Source organism: Anabrus simplex, chromosome 5 (assembly GCF_040414725.1).
Source record: "Anabrus simplex isolate iqAnaSimp1 chromosome 5, ASM4041472v1, whole genome shotgun sequence".
Classification (NCBI taxonomy): Eukaryota; Metazoa; Arthropoda; class Insecta; order Orthoptera; family Tettigoniidae; genus Anabrus; species Anabrus simplex.
The window spans coordinates 151004472-151019079 of record NC_090269.1 but is presented as its reverse complement, the minus strand read 5'-3'; the positions used below and the strand labels follow the sequence as shown (position 1 = coordinate 151019079).

The 14608-nt window shown below is 38.5% G+C and overlaps 1 protein-coding gene across 2 annotated transcripts in view; it reads left to right on the top strand.

The window, feature by feature from the left end:
- LOC136874717 (probable cytochrome P450 305a1) overlaps positions 1 to 14608 on the top strand; it is a 221527-nt gene that overhangs the window by 194361 nt on the left and 12558 nt on the right. The gene's annotated exons all lie outside the window — the stretch shown is intronic.

The window sequence follows — 14608 nt, the reverse complement described above, 5'->3', positions numbered from 1 at the left end:
ATTTGCCCCTACCCGGCTACAGGTGGATAAAGAGAAATGATGATGGCAAGAGAAAAAACAGAAAAAAAGAAGACATCATTAAAATTTCAAGAATATTTACCAAAAATAAAAGTCACTTACCTTGGTGCAGTACATAACTTGCCATAAAGTAATGAATTGCGTGCATAAATAGATCCATGGAGAAATAAATGAAAATGGTCCAGGATTATGTGGTTTTCCACACTGCTTTTATTAAAATAATATTTAGAATTCTTCAAGAGAAATTAAGTAAAGTGTGTTAAACAAAAACGATAAATATGCCGATTTAAAGTACCATTATTTAATTAAGAAAATTCAAATAAGAACATGGTTAGTTGACAAAATCCAAGTTCAACATAATATGCAAAACTTTCGCAAGATATTGATGAAGAAGTAAAATACCCAGATTACCTTATGTTCAAATGATAAGTTCTGATAATGGATCAGTGCAATAGTGATATAATTTTTCAATGAATATAAGAATTTTCTTAAAGAATTATCAGAGATTACTTTCCGAAAAGTAGTTACAATTTATCCAAAATCACATACGTAATTAAATTAACAGTCAACCAAAAATAAATCTATATAAATAAAGTTGTAGGGGGTCCACTGTCTGTAATTTCTTTTGTTTTGCCAATTTTTCAGATATTTATCCGTTTTAGGTCAACTCAAGACCAAATCGGTGGTTTTTACTTTTCTTGTCTGTTTGTCTGTTTGTCTGTCTGTTCCACCATCACGTCAAAATGGCTGGATAGATCTCAACCAAACTTCATATTTCGAGTATATTCATCCCGGGGAAGGTTTCAATATGCATATCATTTTAAAATATTCTAAAATGGTTTTCCTCCAATTTCTCTTATACTATTGATTTTCTGTAAACTCCGTTTACTGTACGTGAAACGTCTCTTCATTATAAACAACTTTTGTTATTGTGATGTGAAAATGGGAACTAACATTTATTTGGCATAATGGAATTACTACTTGAAAACGCCTATGAATATTTATATATGTCTCTGGCATGTGTACTTGTGAAGCGAGACGTTATCTATCGTTCATTGTTGGAAACTGTCATCTAGTTGTGGAACTTGCCATGCACACTCAATTCAAACTATTTCTCCTATTATTACGTATTTGCTGGATTAATCTGATTCGTTCGAGTTTAATCGACTGCCGTGCAGGCAGACGCAGTGTGCAACTTTGAATGCTGGGTACTGTAAGCTTCCGGTTTCTCTGCGGAGAGCGAGGCAGTCGGCCTGTTGCGTTGAAGCTTTCAGCATGGCTATGTTGAGGAGAACCTTTAAAGAGACATCTTTGCGTAACAGGAGCGGCTTTGTAATGGAGCCTGACTCCGGGGGATAATCTACTGAACATTAGGGCTATGCCCTTTACTTTTTAAATATTTCTCAGTGTGCTCCAGCCTTAATTTCTTTTTATTGGTGTAAGAAGAAAACTTCATGTGAGTGTTTACCGTTAACCAGATGGGATGTGCAAAATGTGTTGGAAGTTGGATATCTTAACTCTACTCAAGTAAGTACTGTAAAGCATATATTATTAAAGTGTACTGTACTGTGCAGTAGTATACGAGTAATATCCTATTAGAATTTAGTGTGCTTATTTTATTATTGTAAAATATTTGTGTAGTACTGGTGTAGTAGAGGTATCCGTAGAAACTCTTAATAAAATATTGTTGAAATTAGGATAGGCTTAATTGCAGTTTGGAATTGTGTAGTTCTTGTGTAGGCTATTACTTTCGATATTCAGTAATTAACAGCAGCTTTTATCCTGTTAGGGGTTGTAGGATAAAAAAATAGAGCATGACTAAGTAGTATTGTAGTGTAGTCGTATATTAATTACCTTATTGTTGTGTACTATCCCAGACAATATATCCCTCTGTTCATTTTTTTTTTTTTTTTGCAAATAAGTTATTTTATTTTTTAATTTAAAATTTTTCCCCCGTAAAGAATGGCTAAGGAGCGCGAGTGTACTTATTGTGGGTGTGGTGAGGCATTGAGGCGTATGAGGGAGGAGTTGGAAAGTTTGAGGGAGATAATTAGGATTCTCACAGAAGACAGGAAGGAAGATAGGACTCCCTCAAACAATGTACAGGTTACAGTAGGTGTACAAGAGGGAGGGGAAGGAAAGGGAGGAGTTGTAGAAGACAGGTGGTCTAATGTTCTAAGGGGAAGGAGATTGCAGGCCAAGGGCTCTATTCAGGATCAGAATTCAGGACAGGTGTCTGTGCGAAATCGGTACGAGTCACTCCAGGTAGAACAACAGAGGGAAGATGAGGGACAGGGAACTGTTGCTGAGATGCGTGGAAGTAGGAGGAAGGGAAAAGGTAGGAAAGGGAAATGTAGAGTAGAGGATAGGAAAAGACAGGTGGAACAGGATCATGGGAAGGAGAAAAGGGAGGAGGAAGTAGCTTCTGCAGCTATCAGGAAAGATAGGGCTGAGCAGGACGGGAGGGGATCAAATGAGGTGGGTAGAGTTGAGGCTCTGGTCATGGGGGATTCCATCGTTAGACACGTGGGGAAAGTGTGTGGAGGAAAGGGAACCAGGGTAGAATGTTATCCAGGAATTAGATTGAGGCAAATGTTGAGGAAAGTAGAAGAGAGGGAGGAGGGGAAGGAGAAGGTGGTAGTGTTTCACGTTGGTACCAACAACGTAAGGCAAGCTGATATAAGTACCAACATAGTTGGAGATGTGTGGGATCTGGTAAATGCAGCACGGGTGAAGTTTAAGAAAGCGGAGATTGTTATTAGTGGAATACTGTGTAGGAGGGATACTGACTGGAGGGTGATTGGGGATTTAAATGAGACTATGGAGTGGGTATGTGGGAAACTGGGAGTGAAATTTCTAGATCCTAATGGGTGGGTAGGAGATAGGGATCTGCGCTCGGATGGCCTTCATTTAAACCGCAGTGGTACGTATAAGTTAGGAAATTTGTTTGGAAGGGTAATAGGGAGGTACATTCAGGGAAACAGGATGGCCTAGGGAGCGGTGATAAGGGAACAGGGAACTGGAAATCAAGTAGAGATGACATAAAATTGTTAGTGTTGAACTGTAGAAGTATTGTAAAGAAAGGAATAGAATTAAGTAATTTAATAGATATATATTTACCAGATATTGTAATAGGAGTTGAATCATGGCTGAGAAATGATATAATGGATGCAGAAATTTTCTCACGGCACTGGAGTGTGTATCGTAGGGATAGGATAGGAAAGGTGGGAGGGGGAGTTTTCATTCTGGTGAAAGAAGAATTTGTAAGCTACGAAAAAGTTAAAGATGAGACACATGAAATTCTAGGTGTAAGGCTCATTTCTAAAGATAATAGGCAACTTGATATATTTGGAGTGTATAGATCGGGAAAGGGTAGCACTGATGCGGATTCGGAATTATTTGATAGGATAGTCAGCTATGTGGGAAATGACATGGAAAGAAATGTGATTGTAGCGGGAGATCTGAATTTGCCAGATGTCAATTGGGAAGGAAATGCGAACAACAGGAAGCATGACCAACAAATGGCAAATAAGTTAATATGGGAAGGACAGCTGATTCAGAAAGTGATGGAACCAACCAGAGGGAAAAATATTTTGGATGTGGTGCTGATAAAACCAGATGAGCTCTATAGGGAAACTGAAGTAATAGATGGTATTAGTGATCATGAAGCTGTTTTTGTGGTAGTTAAAAATAAATGTGATAGAAAGGAAGGTCTTAAAAGTAGGACTGTTAGGCAGTACCATATGGCTGATAAAGCAGGTATGAGGCAGTTTCTAAAAAGTAACTATGACCGGTGGAAAACGGTAAATAAAAATGTAAACAGACTCTGGGATGGGTTTAAAGAAATTGTTGAGGAATGCGAAAACAGGTTTGTACCTTTAAGGGTGGTAAGGAATGGTAAAGACCCACCTTATTATAATAGAGAAATAAAGAGACTAAGGAGGAGGTGCAGACTGGAAAGAAATAGAGTTAGAAATGGCTGTGGAAGTAAGGAGAAATTGAAGGAACTTACTAGAAAATTGAATGTAGCAAAGAAGGCAGCTAAGGATAACATGATGGCAAGCATAATTGGCAGTCATACAAATTTTAGTGAAAAATGGAAGGGTATGTATAGGTATTTTAAGGCAGAAACAGGTTCCAAGAAAGACATTCCAGGAATAATTAATGAACAAGGGGAGTGTGTATGTGAGGATCTTCAAAAGGCAGAAGTATTCAGTCAGCAGTATGTAAAGATTGTTGGTTACAAGGATAATGTCAAGATAGAGGAAGAGACTAAGGCCAAAGAAGTAATAAAATTTACATATGATAACAATGACATTTACAATAAGATACAAAAGTTGAAAACTAGAAAAGCGGCTGGAATTGATCAGATTTCTGGGGATATACTAAAGACAATGGGTTGGGATATAGTACCATATCTGAAGTACTTATTTGATTATTGTTTGACCGAAGGAGCTCTACCAGATGAATGGAGAGTTGCTATAGTAGCTCCTGTGTATAAAGGAAAGGGTGATAGACATAAAGCTGAAAATTACAGGCCAGTAAGTTTGACATGCATTGTATGTAAGCTTTGGGAAGGCATTCTTTCTGATTATATTAGACATGTTTGTGAAATTAATAACTGGTTCGATAGAAGGCAATTCGGTTTTAGGAAAGGTTATTCCACTGAAGCTCAACTTGTAGGATTCCAGCAAGATATAGCAGATATCTTGGATTCTGGAGGTCAAATGGACTGTATAGCGATTGACATGTCTAAAGCATTTGATAGGGTGGATCATGGGAGACTACTGGCAAAAATGAGTGCAATTGGACTAGACAAAAGAGTGACTAAATGGGTTGCTATATTTCTAGAAAATAGATCTCAGAGTGTTAGAGTAGGTGAAGCTTTGTCTGACCCTGTAATAGTTGAGAGGGGAGTTCCTCAGGGCAGTGTTATCGGACCTTTATGTTTTCTTATATATATAAATGATATGAGTAAAGGAGTGGAATCGGAGGTAAGGCTTTTTGCGGATGATGTTATTCTCTATAGAGTGATAAATAAGTTACAAGATTGTCAGCAACTGCAACGTGACCTCGAAAATATTGTGAGATGGACAGCAGGTAATGGTATGTTGATAAACGGGGCTAAAAGTCAGGTTGTGAGTTTCACAAATAGGAAAAGTCCTCTCAGTTTTAATTACTGCGTTGATGGGGTGAAAGTTCCTTTTGGGGATCATTGTAAGTATCTAGGTGTTAATATAAGGAAAGATCTTCACTGGGGTAATCACATAAATGGGATTGTAAATAAAGGGTACCGATCTCCGCACATGGTTATGAGGGTGTTTAGGGATTGTAGTAAGGATGTAAAGGAGAGTGCATATAAGTCTCTGGTAAGACCCCAAATAGAGTATGGTTCCAGTGTATGGGACCCTAACCAGGATTACCTGATTCAAGAATTGGAAAAAATCCAAAGAAAAGCAGCTCGATTTGTTCTGGGTGATTTCCGACAAAAGAGTAGCGTTACAAAAATGTTGCAATGTTTGGGTTGGGAAGAATTGAGAGAAAGAAGAAGAGCTGCTCGACTAAGTGGTATGTTCCGAGCTGTCAGCGGAGAGATGGCGTGGAATGACATTAGTAGACGAATAGGTTTGAATGGCGTCTATAAAAGTAGGAAAGATCACAATATGAAGATAAAGTTGGAATTCAAGAGGACAAACTGGGGCAAATATTCATTTATAGGAAGGGGAGTTAGGGATTGGAATAACTTACCAAGGGAGATGTTCAATAAATTTCCAATTTCTTTGAAATCATTTCGGAAAAGGCTAGGAAAGCAACAGATAGGGAATCTGCCACCTGGGCGACTGCCCTAAATGCAGATCAGTATTGATTGATTGATGAAGTGACCTCATACAGCCAAGGAGCACATCTTCGAAACGTCTGTTTATTAATTAAAAAAACTGTAAACGTCCGGTAACAAAATTTACTGTAACGGATAGGATTTAAATTTGTAAAAGTATGTAACAAAGTTTTACGGGAACTTGGAATCGCTAGGTATGCGTGTATGAGGCTGTAGTTCGTGGGTGTTGTTTAAACTTACTGTGTTCTGGTTCGTATCTTGTTTGCCTACTCATTCTTGGTGGTGTTTATTATCATTATTATTATTATTATTATTATTATTATTATTATTATTATTATTATTATTATTATTATTATTTTTCTATGTGTATTTTCCTCTCTAATTTTCTTCATTGTTTGGATTTGCCTTCCAACTGTGTTGCTTTTGCGTTTGCTGGCTGACCACTTGTATGAGATCGTTATTTGCATTGTCGGGACATTAATTAAATGACACCTCATGTATGCATCTTAGCGTTATCCAAAGCCCCCTCCATTATAAATTATCTAAGCTGTTGGCGTACTGTTTAAAAATAGGTAAATGTATTTTCGTACTATAACCCACGGGAGTAATAATTAAAATTATTATTATGATTTTTGTAAGGTCGATTCTGTGAAAAATTGAAATTTGCTGGTCGACATTTAATTTAATGTATGCCATTCTCTTAACGTTTTCTTGTCACATACTACCCATTGTTTGAGTTCCTTGCCTTTGTGGATTATTACGTAATGGTCATCCCTTTCTTATCTTATCTGATGGACTCGATGATTAAACTTTTGGTGGCTTTGATGATTATAATGGGATGGTGGCTTGGCGTCGGTAAATGTCACTCCTGTTGTGTGCTTCCGTGTTCTGTTATTAAGTGGGAACGTATATTGTATCTTTTCCATTGATATTTTTATTTTGTTGGGATTGTTTTCCTCCTTTGTTTATTATAATTTATTCTGGTTTTGTTAATTTATGTAGATTTCATTCGCGGTTGGAGCCACTGATTTATTAGCCTATTGTACGTGTGTTATTGTGTGTGTCCTCTTATTTGTTAGTAGTGTAGCAAATTTCAATTTTAAACAGTATTTATATCGCGGGCCCGCATACTGTAATACTCTATTTTATATTTTAAATGAATTTCCATGAAATAATTAAGGTAATGTTTAATGTTATTTGTTATGAGTTTCCAACTTAATTTTGTGGAAGCCTATGTTAATGTCAGCTTCATTTCATCTTAATTTAAATTTCAGTCTAAAATACTGTTTCTCGCTTTTATTTTAATTGCGTTTTAATTTTTTTTTTTTAGAAAATGGAATATATATATATATATTTAGCTGTTCTTACATTATTCTAATTTACAAATTTTATTTACTAAGTAAATATTATTTATTTTAAATTTTATCTCGTGTGTTATTTAGTAGTTACCGTAGTAATATTGACCTGGCAACCTGTCAACAGTTAATGATAAGATCCTGCCCTTTTTTCCTTCATGTTTTTGCCCTCCACGCTTCGTATTTTTGTGCTACTGCCCTTACGGTAAGTATTGTGTTTTGTTTTCATTTGTTGTTTTGTGTACTTTTTGGTAAGGTTGCAGTTATGTTCATAATTTACCTTACTCTTCACATTACGAAGAAATTTACAAGTTTCTGCTGGTATCATGCTCTGCATTGAGTGACCGACAGACCGACAACGAACCTATAGGTTACCATGGCAACGTCTCTGACTACATGCCAGCAGGGAAGTAACGTATTGCCATTTTCCTCATCATGCTTTTAAATTCGTGGTTGTTCCTTGGGTAGAAGGCAAGAGAGGTGAAATCGGCCTATCTGCGGGATATTGGCGGAATATCGTTGGAGATTATAACCGCCCTCGAATAGATTAAGTAATAACACCATTAGTCATCTTCTTATCTGTTTACCTAAGAATCACTGCGCCTAATTTCTCCTATGTTACCGCTTTCTTATATCCATAACTCACACCAGCATAATTTATTGAGGGGCATTTGATTTTCCAATACATTCACTTGGCATTTACATATTTATCGTTATCCAGCTGTCCTCAGTTATAATCCATTTTCTATTAATTTCAACTTTCTTAACTGTATTATTTTCTTCCTTAATTACTCCACGCGAGTGCTGGAATCTACTGGATATGTTTCCACCAAACTTCATATTTAGAATCCACCAGTCCTTGGGTAGGCTTTAGGGCAAATATTGTTTCTAAATACCTGAACTGACTGGGGGTTTATGTGAAACCAAAACTGTGATTTTGCACTCCCACAAAATGTACACAACCAAACTTAATGGAAATATACCTGCCTTGATGGAAATTAATTTCTAAACCTTTTTTCTCATGTGCATCCTTTCAATACGAGGATTAATAAGGGAGATATCATTAACGAACCGTTTTTCGGTACAAGTCCCATCGGACTTACCTCAAGAGCGGGTGTGTGTAAAGCGTATTGAACTATTGAAGATATTCGAACCAAACTTTATATGTAGCATCCACCTGTCCAAAGGTAGGTTTTAAATGTCAATAACATTTCATGTTCCCGGAATGGACTGGTGGTTTATAGGGGACCGAAATGGTGATTTTACTCTTCCACAATATATACAGTACGAGACCAACCTGACTGGAAATCAACCAAACATGATGGAATTCCATCTCTAAAACTTTTTTCATGTGCATTTTTTTTGCCCGGAGGATTAATAAGGGAGATATCATGAATGGTCAGTTTTGCAGATTAAGTCCAGTGGACATAGCCCAAACGGTGTTGTACGTGGAGCAGATTCCTTATCTATCGATATAAATAAAATCGTAATGACTAAGTGCCTCTACGTTGTCTATTTTGGCAAAATTTTCACACAGCTATCCATTTAAGGGGTAATAATGACCATCTGCATAATTTTTTTGGTTTAGTGTCCTGAAAGTTCTAATTTTTACCCTCCTCGACCAAAATCCAGATTGCAGCATAATCTGCCACACGAAAATGAAAATGGAAATTTCACAAAATTATACGTTTTTAGCCTGTAACGGACAGAAAACTACCAAGATCTTTAAATTTTTCACTTTTTATCCCGAAGAATATCAAAATATGGAGGCAATTTTAATGATGGTGCAGACCTTCGGGAAGTCCTATCGCATAACAGATTGCAGAATCTCCGTTCAGTTTGGAATGATCTACAACCTCGGTATTATGACTTTTTGTCACATCTGTATCCTTTTTACGTTTGATTTTTCTCTATTAATCAGTGTGAAGTAAATTTGGAATTCTCACATACATAATTCATACTTTCAATCACTTATAGGAAATATAGAATCATCAAACTCTTCACGAATTTTTGTTTTTTTCTATTTGCTTTACGTCGCACCGACACAGATAGTCTTATGGTGACGATGGGACAAGAAAGGCCTAGGAATGGGAAGGAAGCGGCCATGGCCCTAATTAAGGTACAGCCCCAGCATTTGCCTGGTGTGAAAATGGGAAACCACGGAAAACCATCTTCAGGACTGCCGACAGTGGAGTGCGAACCCACTATCTCCCGATTACTGGATAGTGGCCGCACTTAAGGGACTGCAGCTATCGAACTCGGTTTCACGAAAATTGGCCCATCCAGTAGCCATATGTGAGCCAAATGCTATGTATGTAGCTGTCACATAATTATGCGAAAAGTAATGCAATGTGAGATAATCTTACAAAAACTTTACCCTGTTCAATGTTTCTAACTCAATCTAACCTAAGAATAGATGAGATATCATATGACCAGCCATTTAGGCCACTAAATCCGGCGTCTTATGGTACAATCCTTTGTTGATATGACGTACATTTAGCAGCAGTTAATCTGTAAATGAAGGTCTGCAATATTGTAAACATGAATATACTTTCGTATGTCAATCTATATATATTCACTGATGTCGATTTGTAGCGATCAAGAAAGGGTGTGTTTGCTATTGTAAAAAGTCAGGTTGTGAGTTTCACAAATAGGAAAAGTCCTCTCAGTTTTAATTACTGCATTGATGAGGTGAAAGTTCCTTTTGGGGATCACTGTAAGTACCTAGATGTTAATATAAGGGAAGATCTTCATTGGGGTAATCACAAATGGGATTGTAAAGAAAGGGTACAGATCCCTGCACATGGTTATGAAGGTATTTAGGGGTTAGGGTAAGGATGTAAAGGAGAGGGCATATAAGTCTCTGGTAAGACCCCAACTAGAGTATGGTTCCAGTGTATGGGACCCTCACCAGGATTACTTGATTCAAGAACTGGAAAAAAATCCAAAGAAAAGCAGCTCAATTTGTTGTGGGTGACTTCCGATAAGAGAGTAGCATGACAGAAATGTTACAAAATTTGGGCTAGGAAGACCTGGGAGAAAGAAGACGACCTGCTCGACTAACGAGGTAAGTATGCTGGCTCGAACGGCTAAAAACCATCAGAAAGTGGGCTTAAAGTATACAGTTGTACCTCTATCACTAGCTATCAAGGCCATTCATCTGTAAAAGTAGGTGTTCGGTTGCCAGTGCCATCTGACAGTCAGTGCACAGGCTGCGCTGCATTGGAGCTGTACACGCAATGCCTGTTAGTCACTTGCAGTGTGTCGTAGTATAGTGCACACACAAACGTCCGACATGAGTAGGTGGAAGCCAATCAACCCTGTGAATGTTGTGAAGTTGCTGCACAAAAAGTTACACCGACACTACACACTGGATAGTGAAGATGTAAGTGTAGTGGAGGATGGGCAATTTGCATGCATGTTATATGATATCATAATGCAGAAATACAATAGATCTGTAACAGAACTACACACCGACACATTGGAGACTAATGGTGACTGTGAGGCGGACGGTGTAGAAGAAACAGCATATGAGTATGAGGGTTCCAACCGTACCGACAATCCAGCAATGGAAGGAACTACACGTGACAGTGATTTCACTCCTTCACCCCTAAAACATGTACAAACAAGTGTGATACGGAGTATTGATGACCGAACATTGGACAACATTTATGAGGATTATTATAATCGCAGTTACAATTCTTATCAGAAAGAAATGAAGCATTATAGCTGCATTAGGTCGAAATCAAACTGCAAGGTAATTTTAGATTATGTGACATGCAAAAGACAAGACCCAGATCTGTTCAAGGGAAACAAAACATTAAAATTGAAGGCTTTAAAAGAGTCTGTAAAAGCATAATTTGACAGAGCTAGAGATAATGAATCAGTGGTCCACTACTGGCACATTCAAGTGTGGGCTCTGGAGGCTGCTAGAGCAGTTTCTCTAGAGAATTTTAAAGCTTCATTGCATATTGTCAGGCCCTTCAAAGACGAATATAATATTTCGTACAGACATATCACTATGTTCATGGCTCACAAAGAGATTGAAGAAGAGCATGTTATTATACAAACAGCAGAAAAATTTGTAGCAGACGTGAACATGTTTATTCAAGATGGGAATATAATGATGGAATGCGTGTGGAATAGTGATCAGAGCCAAATTTTTATGAACTAACGTTTTCTGCAACACTTTCAAACAGAAGGGAAAAATCAACAGTTGGTCTGGTACAGCCTGTGCATAGTTCTATGCATAGTTACACAATAAATGTATTAGGTAAATAATGTAGTATGTCTACATGTTGCCCTCATTAAGTGTGCATACTGTTCCATTCCGCTGTGTTTTAATCACTTCATTGAAATGGCAAATTAGCGAACAGGCTTTACATTTGTCTGCAGGAAAAGGATGGAATGTTTGGTTCGCAGGTTGCAAAGAAACTTACAGCAATGTGTCCACGGAACATCCATGTTGAAGCGAGTAAAAGTGGAAAAATGACTAAAGCACATATGAAGAGCTTCTTTAATTCGGTCCTCGCTGAACATGTTGGTGAGAGAGGTCTATTACTTTGCGATTCCTAGTCAGGACACAAAGACTACAGTGTCATTGAAGAATGTTTTCCAAATAAAGATATTACATTAAAGATATTGCCACCAAAGACAGCCAAATACTGTCAACCTCTGGATGTATATATATATTTTTTTTTTTAGGTAATACAATCTCTATGTCAGACGTCTTGTTAATTTTGTACATTTGCAAATAGATACCACACAGGCCACGTTACATGATCTATACTTCATCATCCGTCTTCACTCCGTCATCTACAACCAACTATCTGCTTCGTTTGATAATGTGATCACTGTGGCATTTGAGTTTGGACTATTGCAATGCGAGAACATTGTAAATAATGTAGTATTTCTACATGTTGCCCTCATTAAGTGTGCATACTGTTCCATTCCGCTGTGTTTTAATCACTTCATTGAAACTCCACATTACACTTCGAAGTCACCGGGCGAGTTGGCTGTGCGGTTAGAGGCGCACGGCTGTGAGCTTGCATTCGAGAGATAGTGGGTTCGAATCCCACTGTCGGCAGCCCTGAAGATGGTTTTTTCGTGGTTTCCCATTTTCACACCAGGCAAATGCTGGGGCTGTACCTTAAATAAGGCCACGGCCGCTTCCTTCGAACTCCTAGGCCTTTCCTACCCCATCATCGCCATAAGACCTAACTGTGTCAGTGCGATGTAAAGCCAGTAGCAAAAAAAGCACTTCGACGTTGAATAAAGGACAACACAGTATCTTCTACTATGGGAAAGATGACTTTGTCAACACGGTACTGCATGTGTTAAGAGTTCTTCTTGCAAGCACATGTTCAACCTTTTGCCAGATGATACTGCACCACATCTGTTTCTTGTTACTATAATGGTCCAAAGTGCCTGTTGCATGGTAGTTTCTGCTGCGAATTGTGTTTCTGCAATCTTTGTATGCCATAACTTCCAAACATTGATTGTACACCAATGCGGGGTTTTACAGATAAATGCCCTTGATGGGTAGTAGAACAGACATATCTTTATGTTAAAGCACACTTCCAGTCGGTTTTAGCTGTTCAAGCTGGGGTACTTTCTCATAAGTTGTATGTAAATTTTCCAGCTAACTCATTCCTGGTTGCCAGTGTTTTGCCCCAGTATGCTAAGTTGGGCTTATCAGTTGGTAAATAGCACATCTACCAAGACGCATGGCTAGGCATACCGTGAAGGCCACTGCGTAGGCTACTTGGAGCCACCAGCAATGCCAATGCACTATGAGTGCTTATCTCATTACCAAAAATTTATGCCTGCCTGGCCATCAGATGATATAGATGTTGATTCCCATAGGGAACCAGAAATATTTATCCTGAATGAGTAAATTTATAATACCAATATATGTTGCCATTGATGCTTTCACGACCCGTACTTATAGACATGATATCTGGTGACAAATGAATGCACCATTTTCCACTTCTATTGGGTAATGTCTAAATTTGAAGCTCATTGTTTAGAAGCCTTTCCCGAGGACATTCGAGATTTTCTTCTGATGAGCATAGTTTTCTGTGAAACGTCAAGAATTTCATATTTTTTTGGCACGGCATAAACCCAAACGCCTATATCATGCCGATACCAATATATTTGGTCCGTTATTGGACATTATAAATTTTCCAGCTAACTCATTCCTGGTTGCCAGCGTTTTGCCCAGTGTGCTAAGTTGGGCTCATCAGTTGGTAAATAGCACACCCACCAAGACGCATGGCTATTGCATACCGTGGAGGCCACGGCGTAGGCTACTTGGAGCCACCTGCAGTGCGAATGCTCTATGAGTGACTTTGTTTCATTTTCAAAAAATTGATGTCTGCCTGGCCACCAGATGATGTATCTCTGTGACATGCATTCACTGGTCATGCTTTTTCTACCTTGCCCAACATTCGGAGCTGTACATGAGGGCAGGCCAGACAGTGGTTTTGTACACTTTGCCCTTTTATTTGACTGGATCCGCTTATCACACAGAACACCAGTAAGAGACTGCCATTTCATCCTACCAACACTGATGTGGTACTTGACATTACCATCAGTTGTGATGACTGATCCATCATTAGTGATTCTCCAGCAAAGAGGACAGTGTTGTGTGGGCCCATTTGCCCTGGCTGCGCAAAGTTGAAGAACATGTACTCTGTCTTCTTGCGACTTATTCTTCCCATTTGCCTCAAGTGTTACTCGCTATCGTTCCAAGACTGCCTCCACCTCCTGACATGACTCACCAACCAAAGCAATATCGTCTGCGTAAAGAATGGTCCACGGCATGTCTGTCATCAGCTGCTCCGTCAGGTAGTCGATGACAATATTAAACAGTACTGGGCTCAGTGGTGACCCCTGATGTACACCAACATCAACAAGGAAACTATCTGAAGCACCTGCAATGGTTTTCACCATAGTAGATGGACCTACGTAGGTACATATCTTGGATCATCTTCACCTACACCTCGGGAACTTTTTGATGTTGTAGTGCTGCCAAGATAATATCTCTTGAAACGCGATCGAAGGCTTTCTCCAGATCGATGAATACCATATGGAGGTCTTACGTAGCTCATGGTGTTTCTCAATCAAGATACACAGAGTCTGAATTGCCTCACTTGTTGATATACCTGGTGTGAAACCACACCGGTCCGGTGGATGTTAATCAAACCCCTGATGCAGTCTCCTGTGATGCACTTCCAGATTTTGAGTGTGTATGAAGTGAGTTTGATGCCTCAGTAATTCTCACATTGTTACAATTTACAAACTTCATCATACAGATCCGTATTGATACAGTTTAAATTAAGGACTAGTGTTAGGTTTAATGGTCCACCCAATCGCACTAGTTCTTAATTCTCACATT